Below are 13,144 nucleotides of genomic sequence, written 5' to 3'. Positions count from 1 at the left end.
AAGTTTCCTTTATTTCCAGTATTTTTGATGAAGTGCTTCTGAGGAGTTTTCTGATCCTTTGAAGTGTTGAGATGACATATCTTTAGCGAAACTGATGCACACTGAAGCCCCTTTCTTCTGCCCTCTTTTAGGCAGACTTGCCAGTGTGTATTATGTATTCACATATGTTTTCTGTAAATACTGTTGTGTACTTTCTCTTCCCTCTCTCCTGGAGAGAGGGCTGCTTGATTGTAAACCAGTGAGTTGGCCATGTAGATGCTCTCCTCTTGTCAGCCCCAGGCATTCCTTCAGCAGCTTCTACTCCAAGCCAGCAAAAAGATGTAAGTTTCAGGGAAAGGCAATCATCTTGACTTGCATTAACAACATGGATGATACTGGGAAGAAAACAATTAGTATTTTAAATATGAGAGGGGAAACTGTTGAGCTAAAAGCGTAAATAACCATAGGTCGAGGCGCATGGCTAAGTCTCTGTAAGCTCTCCACAGACTGTTTCCCATTGGTTTGCCTCTCCATACATAGGGTCAGAAGAGTTCTGTATGTGCTCTGGCAGTCTGCCTCCTCCTCTGCCTAGTCCTGCTCCTTGCTCAGAACAGCAACCTTACTTGTTGGGTTCTCTGTTGGCACATCAGAGGTGAAATCTGACCTCAGGTAGGAAGAAAAGAGGAAGGAGGGATCCTGGTGAAAGGACTGTGCTGGAGCATGCCTGTGCTGGCGATGACAGCTGAATTTCAGCTCCTCTTAGCGGCAGGATGTTGGCAGCTGTGTTGGCTCAGCATCTGCTGAGACAAGACAGCCCAAGGAAGCTAACTTCAAGCTTTTTGTTTCCATGTTTGAAGGAGTGAGTAAGGACTGTAGGAAAAATTGGATTTCTTGGCTCCAGGGAGAACCTTTCCCCTGACCAGCCTTCTCACATTGTGCTACAGCTTTAATCTCAGGTCTTGCAAAGAGTTTGTGGCTTTGTGCTGTTGAGCACTGCAAAGAGACATCCTAACCCAAATCCAGTTTTCAAACCAGCAGGACGAGGAGCAGAGTCCCACGTGTGACTCCCATTAGTCCTGTAGAAAAGCCATAGTTTCCAAAGTACCTCTATTTGCAAGAGGTCAGCTTTGTAACAATTTTTATTTTAACAGTTTGGAGCCGGAGTGCTGTGTTTGACAGCTGTTTCCCCTACTATTGGGAAAGCTTTGGCTTTCTCATCATACATTACAAAGATGTTGCTAAACTGGTTAAGCATGTAAAAAACACTCATTACTCTTTGGAATGAAAACCAAAACATGCATCAACAGAAGCCAGTAAGAGCCAGTATGTTAGAAGACACTATAGGATTAAATGTAAGATCAGCTAGCAAAGATTTAGTGTCACATATAAAGAAAGCACCTCCTAAGAGTTATTTTATGTTGTTTAAGAGTGGTGTCTTACTGACTCCAAAAGTTCATGGGGCCATTAGCACCTTGCCAGATCATACCTGAAACTGGGAGAACAGCATGTGTTTTGTAGGGTTGTAGTGCTTACAAGAGCTCTTCTGTTTATATATTTTTACCTTAATCCTGTATTTTTTTTAATACTGTTTTTTTACCTTAACTTTGTAGCATGAACTCTTATTCAGACTGTTTTTCCTTTTTTCTTAGCTCTAGAAGATCCTACTCAGGTCACAGTCCTTATTTTATTATAACTTGGCAGAAAAAGGCAGGAAAGAAACTGTTTGATCTGAGAGAACCATACTTTTTTTTAAAAAAATAAACTCACATAATCAAGCAACTGAAAGAAACTATGTCACAGTGACTTTAACCAAAAATAATCTTGTTTAAACCAGTTTGCATTTAAACTTGGAAAGAACCCATCGTGGTATCTTCCACACCCACAACATAACCCGGAGTACCATTCCTTTGACTGGAATTGAATATCTAATCTTCAGCCCATAGATTAGACAAAGCTGTCTTCCTAAGTGCCCTTCTGCTCCTTGGCCTTTATTTGCTTCTCCTCAGTTCATCACCTTTCTCTCTGTGAGGAAATCACGATGTAGATAATGTTTTGCCAAGAATCTGGCAGAGCTATCTTTCTTCTCTATTTTTTTTATTCACGTTGACTAATGCTTCTGTTCCAAAAGCTCAGTGTTTCCATGGGCAGGGTGGACAATTTAAGAATATATGCATATATACTTAATATATAAGCTGTCAAAACTTTAAAAGGATACTTGAGAGGATTATTTTCTTTTTTACCAAGCTGTGAAGATAGGCTACTGCTTTAAATATGTAACCACTGGCTCCAGGCTATCTGTCCTCCTAGCTCCCTTTGGACTTCGAAGCTTTGGCAAAAAATTGACCTGGGTTTGAACTGTCCCAGAGTCAAGTTTTCAGAAATAAAACCTGACCTGAGCTTTGTGAAGGCTGAACTACTCCCAGTTACATCTATCTGATGTAGATGTGTTCTGCCCATAAGCTTATAATCTTTGAGATACAGGAAAACAAAGACTTGAGGTAGAATTGTCTGACAATTCATCACAGCTGCACAGAGCTGAATCTCAGCTTGAAGGTTTCTATAAATGTGCTATCTGAACTGTTTTATAGTGATCCACAGAGTGCATGAAACTTTGTGCTTGGAAAATATATTACTACTACGGTTGTGTGTTCCAGTACTTTTTCTCCAGATGTCTTCTTAAATATATTCTAATTTATTTTTTTTTTAACTTTGGGCATATCTTCATTTATACAGAAATGTAAATTAACCTCAATTAAGATAAAAAAATGAACATGAGTTTTTAATGAAATATAACTGTGTTATATTGAACTATGTTGCACTGAAAAATAAGCATCACTGAAATGTAGTCATCTCATGAAAAAATTCCCTTTGCTTTTGGTGAATGCAAAGTGGCCATTGAAAACACCTTCTACTGTGCTCTATTTCAAATGTTTTTGGTTTCATTCATGCTTCCTTCAAAATGGATATGTGGAAAACTAGAAGGACCTGATAAAGTGTCTTCATCCATTTGGATTGCAATGCTGTGTCTCTACTGTGTAGCATCTAATCAACATTAGGCTTTATAGCTGTCTAGTATTGCTATGATGTCTAGGAACTTATTTCCATTGATTAACTAAATATTAGTCCTTTCATAACATCTTCCCTATGAGAGAAGGGAAGTAATAAGTTGGCAAGTAAGAAACAAGTATTTAGCTGTTCATACTGACCAGGGACTTCAAATCTGCATAAGTAGGGAGGAATTTAAATTGAAACAGTGGACCGTTTCTGACACACAGCATAATTTTAAGCACCAACCAGAAAAACAGGTCCTTAATGAAAGACACAGATCCTGAGCCCTTGCTGTGCTCAAGTTGCAGTCAGGGGCCAGCAGCCTGCAAGGAACTCTGTCTGGCTGTGTTTCCACTGCCTGCTGTGGGGCATGGTGGGGAGGCTGTCCATTTGTAGAGGATTCCACATGCTTCAAGTCCTTCTGGAGGTAGCGGTGGTCTCTGATGGCCACAGAGTCGGAGACCGATTATCCAGTTGCAACAACTGAGTCCCTGAAGTTAGACTGAATGAATCTTACTCATTGCTTATGAGCAAATGGTGATCTTTTCGGATACATGGGCAAGACAAAAGGACAGAGTCCTTGTGGTAACTGCTGGCATTAGTCAGTTTAGACAATTCACTTTTTTTTTTTTGTCCGTTTTTACATCTCAGAATAGTTTACATCTCACAATGCCTGCAGGTATGTATGACAACTGTTGCAGTGTATTTACTATATTTCTTTTCTTTCATTCCTGTTGTGAGAAGCTACCAGGTGAGAAACAACTCAGAAATGTAAGTAGGGGGGCTCACTATGAGCATATATATGTGAATACAGTTAATAACTGTTTCTTCCAATTAGCTGTTACAAGGATTTGGGATGGAAAATAGCCAAAGGTGTGTCATAGCTGAGTGTTTAAAATGAATTCACGTAAAGACAAAAGTCATACTTATCTTTTAATCATTGAAATTTAATCACACTTAAACTTCTCCAGTGAGAGGCATTTGCTATCATGTCAAATTAAAGAAAAAAAAAAAAGAGAAAGAAAGAAACAAACAAAAGGGAGCTAAAAAAATGAAAAGAGCCTGAAAAATGGCTGTATGTATCACATGAGCACTTTTTCAATTTAGAATCCTGATTTTGCTTTTAAAGGTTTTTAGGCCTTTTAGATAGGTATATTAGCCTATAGGAGACAGGCTGTGCTTGAACTGGAAAACTGGAACTGGAAGCTGGTGAAAAACCTTTGTTATTCTGAGCTCCTGTTGACTGCTATTGGCTGAGGGACATAAGTGATCAGTCCTCTCTGTAGGAACATGAATAGGCAACCCATCAGGGGCTACAGCAGAAACTGTAATCCCGGGACTTAAAATGGCAAATACTGTGTTAATAAACAGGTAGGGAATATATGACTGAATGGCTAAGGATTTTGTAGGTTATGTTGTTGAAGAGATCCTTGAATCTGATACAGGTTTTGCAGTACAAAAAGCTTTCTTGAAAAATATGTGTGAGGAATCCAGAGGAAGTAGAAAAAGAATTGCTCAGATTAAGGTTAAATGACAGCTTGATTTCACAGTTGTCACTACCAACTTGTAGTTTTACAAATTCATAAATCTGGAAAATTTATGAACTCCTCCTTCCAAGGGGACAGCATCATTTCTATGTTGCTTAAAACAAACTTTAACTGAATAACTTGCCATTGGTGATTGGACTCTTAACAGCTTATTTAAGTTTATAGAAAGCAGACATGCTTTTCCATGCTTGCCACCAATTCTAGCCTGTTATTTGACTTGCAATACCTGATTCAGTATTGTTTGCTAGATTATGTATTTGCATATTCTTTATAAAAGCAAACTTTGTCACTTGGTACCAGGACTTGGTGTCTATGCCTATTTGGATTGTTGTGGGAAGAGCCTTTTTCCTCACCCTGACATCCTTTTTTATTTTAAGGACTAAATGCTAGCAAAATGTTATTTTTCAAAACAAAACTATTTTTGCTCTGAAGGAAAAACATCTGAAACCACGATAATTTCATGGCTTTTTTTTTTTCTGTTTCTGAATCAAAAATAGTCATGCTGATGCAGCCTAGAGGCTGAATGGTCTCAGTGCCAATTTATTATTTGGTGTGACTACAAGTTATAAGGAGTATATCCTGTTGAAAATGGATAGATCTGAAAAGGAATTAAGCACCAAATTGTTCTGGGTTTTGTAAGACCATGCAAATGCTGAAAGTAGTGACAATGTCTCTAATAAGTTTGTAGTAAGACTAAATGTGGAAAAGAAGCTTGTTCACTATTCTCCTGTTCTTAGGAATTGAAAAAGGGAATTATGATTGCAGTTGTAAGAGTTTGGTTAGGATCATTTAGATTTGGCTCATCTCAGCATGATGTGAGATAGTCAGTGCTCCAGAAGCAGATAAATATCATTACCCTCTTTAGATCCAGCAGATTAGTAATAAGCACCCTTGCTACTTTAAGAGATCCAATAAGAATTATATAACAAAAAAAATAATTGTAAGATACTGAATTTTGTCTTTTGTAGTGATCCAACTCAGTCAAGTGTACGGTTTTGCTCTTAAACTGTGATAGTAAAAGACCTGCAGCTCCAGATGGGTCTGTATTTGGCTATGCCAGTATGACAACACTTCTATCATAGCTTATCCTCATACATTTATACTGAACAGTTCTTTCAGTAGTGTTTTGTAGGACTTGGAGAAGCACTTGGATTCCTTGGAGAAGGAGGACTAAGAGGTCATGGGAAGGCAGGAGAAGGAGGTAGAGAAGCAGTGGGCTTCTTCCATCAGCAAGTCTCAGTACTGCACATGTATTCCTGCAGTGTGGCAGTGCAGTCCTCCACCAGGGAGAAATCTGTCTCTACTAAATATACTGATTTCGAACAGAAAGAGTTAGTGGTACAAAACCCCATGTGTAAACTAAAGTCCTACACCTCCGTTGTCTGTGCTTTGTTCTTCTTGCTCAACCATTTGTACTTTAATTGTAAAACAACCTTTCTTCTGTTGTTTCTCTCTCTGTTATTTTGGCATTGCTGCAAGCTTCAAATTGCTTCTCAGTTGTGCTGTTTTTTGTGTATGCAATCCTTTACTGGTAGCAAAGACATGTATAGAACTTGAGTCTTTGATATAAGTGAGTTACACAGTCATATGACTTCTAAAGCAGGACAGAGTAATCAGGTTTTTGGTTTTTTATTGACTATTATGAATTTGGAATATATTCTTGTTTGAGTGGTTGGAATAATGTAAAAAGCTAATACAGGATTGGGAAGTATCTTATGTCCCTTTTGTTGCCAATCTTGGGTCTGGAAGAAATTTTTAAGCACTAGATGTTGGCTGCATTTTAAGTTTTCCTTGTAGTTCTGAGTGGGGATCAAGTGGGTCAAATAACAGAGATCTCCTGCTCTTTGTTCCAGGAACAGAGTTTATATTTTTACTGTTTAGGTTGTGGTGATGTCCGAAACATGCTGGAGGCTTTCCAAACTGGAAGAAGGAAGTCATACCTGCTTGGAGAGTTCAATTGTTCCAGATGACAGAGATTGAGAAAGTGTCCAGGAATAGTAGTGCTGTGCAGAAATGCTGGCTGTGGTCAGCATGATAACCGGCAGTCTATGTTGCAAAATGTTGAAATAACTGGTGCCAGTATTTACCAGAGGAGAGCTTTAAGAACATGTTGGACAAACATCTTTTAGGTGTGGTTTGAGTATAGCCTGTGCTGCTGTGGAAGAGGAGACCTCTAAGTCCTTCCAGCTCTCCATGGCGCTCTCCAGTGCAAAGCTTTCTAACTGCAAATGCTTCTATCAGCTTGGGATGCTGAGCTTACCCACCAAAGTGTTTGCTGTCAGCAATGCTTCATTTTTGGTCGGATAATCCTGTTTTATAGAGTTACAATGTTGTGTGGACAAAGAGATCAAGGCCAGGTTGTGCATTTTAATAATTTTTTTCCCTTGTTTTCTGGGTTTAGGCAGCGTAAAGTGATTCCTTGTTTGGGGAATTTTGAGTTTTGGCATGAGGAAGTTTATGTAATAAACCAGATAGATTAGTAGAATAAATAATAAACTGATCTAGTAAACTAGATTTATTAGTTAACAAAACAACTTAATTGGGAAATATAAGGGAAAGGTGGCTTCTTGTGTAAGATGTATTTCTAGTAGCTACATTCTGGACAGGCAGTAAGGTAAGTTATATTCATCCATAATAATTCTTTTGTTTGTTTTTAATATTTAAGCATAAATCAGCTCAAGAGGGAAAGTTCAGAATATAGCTGTTCCTCAAGCACATGGATTGGTCCAGATGAAGTCAGATATTCTAATCAAACCTTCAGTCAAGGTAAGGGGAGCTAAGTGATTGATACCTGGGAAGAAAGTGAAATAACTTGAGGCGATATCAAGGTATATTTGCTCATAACACAGGTTTTCTTTAAAGTAATGCAGTGCTCCCTTCTGACATATCAGAACTAAGTTCCATATTTGAGCCAAATGTGCTGGGAAGATGCTGAGTTACTGCCTCTGAAAGGAATGGGGAAAGAGCCCTGCTGAAGTAGTACTGTTGCTTTTCTTTGGCTTAAATGGCTGTAGTTTCTCTTTATTTAGATCAGGATTAACATCACAGAGAACCAGACTGGAGAGAATGTATATTCCTTATTTTCCTGGAAGTGCCCCAGATGCTGAAGCTGTCATGAAAAGTCTGCTTTTTTAATAAAGTTTAGGCAAATGAGAACTACTACAAACTGCATTTTTGTAAAGGAACCTTTTAATATTTTCTATCTCTGCACATGTCTTCGTCTGTGTTGCAGCTGCTGCACTTCCAGTTGAAAATGGGAAGTAAGGGATCACATATCTTTTTGAACATGGGACTCATGAAAAATTTGGATACATATCCCTGTGCACTGCTTTGGCATTTTATTTCATCCTTAGCTGTTGAATGGCAGGTTCTGCAGTTGCCAGTGGCCTGATTATTCTGTGCTGTAAGCTCCACCCATCCTGGTTTGCACTTCCTCTACAAAAGGCCTGTGTTGACTAGTAACAATCTGAATTGGAGGTTGAAAGCTTGGCAATAGCAAAGCTATGAGTGCTTGGAGGAGGCTATATAGGTAGAATAGGATGGTTTGCTTGGAAAGAGATGCTAAAATTGTGGAAAAGAATGAAGAAATATAGTCTGACAATAGCTGTGCAAGGACCATAGCCAGAACTGTGGACTTTCCAAGTATAGAGCATTTGAATCCTTTGGGGACCCAGAAGGAGCCTCAGTTTCTGGCTCCATCTCTGTAACTGTAAAAATACGGGTTCAGATCCAGACTCTTCATCTGTTTCTTATGCACGTAATAGCCTGAACCTTAATCTTGAAAATCAACACCCTAGACTTTGGAGAAAACTACAACTGGGTCTCTTGTTGTAGTTTTTAGAAAGCTGTTGTAGAGTAGAGCAAGGTTCTTACAGTAATGCTGAGAGGCTTAATGTTCAGCAAGCAAGGAGTCATGGCTGAAGAGTGCATAATGCAATTCAAATACTGAAAAAAAGTCTAAAAAGAATTAGTTGTGTGCACAGCTTTCTGCCATTGCTCTATCCCTGTGTATTCACTTCCTGCCCTTCCCAAAATGTTGTCTAAGTCAATTTTTAATATATAGTGTTTGTTGAAACATGGGATTCTTGGCTGAATAGATATGGTCAAGTCTATCTGCCAGCACCCATGTTTCTTAACTGATAACCTAATTTTTGTAAACATTGTAGAACTGTATATAGTTTTAAAAACAATTCCAGAACTGCATCCATCAATCAAATAGGTCCATTGTATGAATAAATTGGAAAAAGTTGTGTAATGGTGCAAGACGATCCTCCTCAAATCATAGAGTCACAGAATATCCTGAACTGAAAGGGATCCACTAAGATCATCAAAGTCCACCTCCTGGCCCTGCATTACACCAACAATCACACCATGTGCCTGAGAGCATTGTCCAAATGCTTCTTGAACTCTGATGAGCTTGGTGCCATCACCACTTTCCTAGTGAGCCTGTTCCAGGGTCCAGCCATCTGCTGGCTGAAAAACCCTTTTCTACTATCTGACCTAAAACTCCCCTGACACAGCTTCTGGCCATTCCCTCAGGTCCTGTCACTGGTCACCACAGAGAAAAGATCAGTGCCTTCCCCTCCTCTTCCCCTCACAAGGAAGTTGTAACTGCAATGAGGTCTCCCCTCAGTCTCCTCTTCTCCAGGGTGAACAGACCAAGTGACCTGAGCTGCTCCTCATACAGCTTCCCCTCAAGGCCCTTCATCATCTTTGTTGCCCTCCTTCAGATACACTCTAATGGCTTAATATCCTTCTTATCTTGTGGTGCCCAAAACTGCACACAATATTCAAGGTGAGGCCTCACCAGTGCAGAGCAGAGCAGGACAATCCCCTCCCTCGACCGGCTGGCGACGCTTTGCCTGATGCCCCCCCGACATGGTTGGCCTTCCTGGCTGCTGACTCATATTCAACTTGCCATTAACCAGGATCCCCAGGTCCCTTTCCATGGCACTGCTTTCCAGCCTCTCATTCCCCAGTACATACATCAAAACATGACACTGGAGAATGCGGGCATAGATCCCGCTACCTTTTACATGCTAAGCAAGCACTCTACCATTTGAGGTAATTCCCCCATGCACAATCAAAAAAAAAAAATCAGATAATATATATCATGTATATGGCGATTGTATAAATAATAGTAATTCACCATTTCTGGAAAGTGAATGTACAAGTCTGGTTTGTTGTCTGACACTTGAATATGTATATTTAATTCCTTGCATATAGAATGAAATTTTGTGTATTACATCAGCAATTACCTGCTCAACTGTGCTACATTTTGGTTTAGCTCTGCGGTGTTGGTTGGTTTGAGGACTCCTGAGTTCTCTTCACAGCTTCATTCCTGGTTACTTTTGGGCAGATCATTAATACCTATTACTTCTTTTTGCCCATTTGTTACATGGCTGTAATATTTTACTTACCAGGTTTATGGAGTGCAGATAGACTTAATTTTAAGAAATTATATGAGGCTGGAGCTCTAGAAGTGTGGCCTTATAAACTGAAATAGCCCAGTGTGTATATCAGTGACCTATAGTTTTGACTATTGCTATAAGGTCAATCCTCATTTGGCTTTGAAGGACATTAAGACAGACATACCGTTAGTCTTTTTTCCTTCAAGGTATGGTAAATCTGGCAGCTTTGTGATAGCTGATTGGTGCTAAGTAAATGCCCATACTAAGGAAGGTTGTGGGGACGGAGTCTCTACAGAAGTTGACAAAATTAATCTGGGATCAGCAGAATATTAGAAGCATTTCTAGGAAACTGCCAAGAGGATTGCTCTTCTTCATGTGTACAGGTATACAGGAGCTTTGTATGGCAGGATAATGGGATTGATCCTTGTTTCCATTTTTGGTGTTCAAACCAATGAACATGGAGTGTGGATTGATCCAGGTTTCTTTACTGCCATTGGAGCTGCCTCCTTTTCCAGTGGAGTGTCAAGACTTACCATCTCCATCACTGTGATAATGGTAAGTATGTTGAGTTTTCAGGTATTTTTGTAGCCAAGGTTGAGTTGAGCATTTGCTGCTGCAGCTAAATAAACCACCACTGTCCCATGCACATTGAACCAGAGAGAAATAAATTATTGGCCTGTCTGTTTCAAGCTTGCCTGAAAAAAGTTCTTTTGTTTTGTTTTGGGGGTTTTTTGGAACTTTTACCTGTGAAATGTAAGTTTGAAAATAACACTTTGACTGAGAAATTCTTTCTCCTATTTTTAATTTTTTTGAGGTTACAGAAACGATAATACCATCAGTGGTTTACAAACAAGAAAAAGGATGTTTCTTCTGGATTAGGAAACAATAGTAGATCACTCTGCTTGCCTTGTGAATTGACTTCCATGAGGTATGAGGGCCTTGTACAATGTACCTATTAATGCTGGGGTTGAATATGGGTTTCTGGATGGAGTAAGTGAAGGACTTACAGTAGTATAGGCAAGTGGTCTAATGGAAAGCCTCACAGGTCTCTCTGGTCAAGTTATGCCTCATAGATTTCAAAATTTTGAAATTCATTTGGAACACATTTAATATTTCTGTTTCCTGGTCCCCTCCTCTTGTAACAGAGCATCTTGAGTCTGCACTACAGTACTTTCCAGGCAAACTTCTGGAAGCTAAAGTATTTGCACATGATACTCTTATACTTAGAGAGGATGTTCTTTGCTCTCCTTGATTGCAACACCTGGGGATGGTGAGTTGTAAGGCACAGCTGCAATTCAGCTTAGTCAACAGAGAAGTGAAGTTGAGGTCACAAGGGGGAAGTTTTCATTCTTCCACGGCAGGACATTCAAGGCCTGTGAGTATTAGTGTGTGTGGAAATTTCACCCATGACTAAACCCAGACTTGGCTACCCACCTGGCTTTGCCCAAAAGAATCTCATTAAAATCTTTGCAGATGTCAAAATTCACACAGAGTGACTAAGCCTGGATTTTCCCTCCTAGTACACTGTTGCACAGTGTTTGATTAAGTAGTTGTTTATTGGCACTCACGCCAAGTTGGGTCCATGTTAGTGGTAGGTTGTGTAAATTGCTTAGGAAGTTGTTTTTTGGTTTTGGTTGTTGTTGTTGTTGTGGTTTTGGTTTTTTTGGTTGTGTGGTTCTTTTTTTATTTTACATTCTATCTTGAAAGGTGTTGTATGTTCATAAAAACTTCTCTATTGTGAAATAATAATTAGATTGGTTATGGAAACAGTCCTCCTTCAGTATCTTCTTGGTGCTTTAGCACTTACTTATCCATTAAGTAAAAATGGACTCTGGTATTTCTGCTTCTGTCCTTGGTGTTATGCATCTTTTGGAAGTTACTGTATGAATTGTTGGCCAATTGTTGGCCTTCAAGTCTTTAAGACTTGAAGGGGGGAAAAGTTGATGCTTGAACACTAGATGTAAGTTTTTTGAGAGCCCCAATTATGACTAAATGTAATGTCTTTTCCAAAATAGGCCTGAATTTTCTTGCAATGGCTCAATATATTTTAATTTAAATATCATTTGTAAACCATTACTTTGCGGTCTTTCTGCACCTATAAGTTGTTAGTGGCAAAAGCAGTTGATTGACATCTTCCTTAGATCGTGAGGCTGAGCTTTATCACAGAGAAGTGAGAGGTGATTATGTGCCAGAACACTTGCTGGTCTTGGATGACAGAACTGCTTTTCATTCAGCTCTAGTACAGAGAAAATTCCTGCATTTTATTTGCTTCAGTTTCTCCCTACCTACCCCATTACCTGCACTTATACTCTGTTTTCAAAGTGCCTCTGTGGTCCTGCACATACAGCATATGCAAAACAATAGCTGGAAATTCTTAAGAGAACTGGAGGAAATTGAGTTGAAAAGGCACTGGAAAAATTATGAGGATTGTGTTGCAGTGTGTTCTGAATTCCCCTAGGTGTCACGTTCTAACTCTTCTGTCCCTCTCTCTGCAGAGGCAGATTCTGTTTCAATTCATGTTCATCCAAGATAAATAGCTGCATTGCTTGAGGAAATATTAATTTTTGGGGAGAAAAAAGGTCTTGGACATGACAATGCAAACACATAATTAAAAGGTTGTGCCCTCAAACCATAAAATGCACATATTTTTCCTATATTGTGTGATGGGTTCAAAAAGAATTGAGAATGTTTGCTTTGGCTTTTCACAGCCTTCCATTTGGAAACAGTTATGAATGTGGGACTTGTAGTGAACAGGTTTGTAAGATGCTTTTTTTTTCTCATGGCAGACCCCACAGGCATCTGCCCACCTCTTCTTTCTTGGCTGCCAGTTTCTACCCCCCATGCTGACATTTGACCCTCATCCTCAGCTCTTTGTGGCAAACAGTAGATGTGGTGACATTTTCTTTGGCAAGTACAAGGAATAGCCTTATGACTTGCCTTCCCACAGCTTTCTGTCTCCCACGTCTTTTAAGTGTCATGTATCCTGAGCTTGCAGGGCTAGGGGTGCTCTAGATGTGGAAGAGGAATAGCATTTTCCTACAGTGTGTTTGCTCTCTGGGTAATTCTGTATTTTTATCATTCTTTTATTTTTGATTCTCAATAACAGTGCCTCACAAGTGTTAAAGAGGAAAGCTGGCTCAGTATTAGTGTTCTATATAA

At 39.4% G+C, this 13,144-nt stretch overlaps 1 pseudogene; it reads left to right on the top strand.

The window, feature by feature from the left end:
- The window catches only part of LOC108640116, an 80,444-nt pseudogene that overhangs the window by 18,469 nt on the left and 48,831 nt on the right, over positions 1-13,144 (top strand).

This window comes from Manacus vitellinus, unplaced genomic scaffold (assembly GCF_001715985.3).
Source record: "Manacus vitellinus isolate BGI_N305 unplaced genomic scaffold, ASM171598v3 scaffold_1_pilon, whole genome shotgun sequence".
Lineage (NCBI taxonomy): Eukaryota > Metazoa > Chordata > Aves > Passeriformes > Pipridae > Manacus > Manacus vitellinus.
Note: the sequence above shows the minus strand (reverse complement) of the source record. Positions and strands in the feature narration are given on the sequence as shown.